General features: G+C 41.9%; 1 pseudogene; it reads right to left on the bottom strand.

Annotated features, from left to right (window-relative positions):
- Nucleotides 1–3: 3 nt before the first annotated feature.
- On the bottom strand, nucleotides 4–533 carry LOC105681962 (annotated as a pseudogene).
- Nucleotides 534–891: the final 358 nt, after the last annotated feature.

Below are 891 nucleotides of genomic sequence, written 5' to 3'. Positions count from 1 at the left end.
TTCCCATTTGCTTTTCTCCTTCATTATCCTTATTGTTTCCTCCATCGGTTTCATCGTTGCCATTATTATTGTGTTCTTGCCCCCCCCCCCCTCCACCTTTATCATATGTGCTTTTTCTACTTCTGCCCCTATCCTCATTTTTTCGCTTATGAACTCCTTTACTGTCTCTTCATTGCTTCCTTCGTTCCAGTCCACTTCCTTGATTACTATGTTTCTTCTTCTTTTCCCACTCTGCCCTGTCCTGATCCTCTCCAATTCTTCTGATTCTACCCGATAATTCTTTCTTTTCCCTTTCCCACTCTCCTTTCTCTCTGTCTGTCTCTTTTTCTCTTCTTTCCCTTTCCTCTTTCATTTCTCTCTTCAGCTCCCCCATTTGCTTTTCGAATATATCTTTTATTTCCTTGATTATTGCCTCGAATCCTCTTTCCATTTTCTCTATTTTTTCTACCTCTGCCTCCATTCCTTTCTCTCTGGCTGGTATCTCTTTTTCTGTCGAGCTGTATTTGTCCAGTGTATTTTTGAAAACTGCTTTACCAGTGATCCTTGATCTTCCCCTGTTTGTCGCCATCTGCCTTTTCCCTACCTTACTTTGTTTTGCCGCGCTTCTGGCCCCCTAACCTCTTCTTTTCTAGTTTTTCTTATTTGTAGCTCTCTCGTTCTTGTCTCCTTTTTCGCTTTTCTTTTGCTTTCTCCTCGTATGCTCACTCTTTATTTTCCCTTCTTCATGCTTCCTTTTCCTGTTTCCCCTCACACTTCACTTTTTCCACAGAGCTGTCCGTCCGTGTGTTACCCTCGCCCCGAACCAAACCGAAAGCCCAAGTAAGGATTACTATTTTTGGCAAGAGAGTTTATGTAATTGTCCATTTTGTTGTGATATGCTTTGGAGAATCT

Source organism: Bombus impatiens, unplaced genomic scaffold, assembly GCF_000188095.3.
Source record: "Bombus impatiens unplaced genomic scaffold, BIMP_2.2 scf_3567, whole genome shotgun sequence".
Taxonomy (NCBI): domain Eukaryota; kingdom Metazoa; phylum Arthropoda; class Insecta; order Hymenoptera; family Apidae; genus Bombus; species Bombus impatiens.
This window is presented reverse-complemented; position numbering and strand designations above follow the sequence as displayed.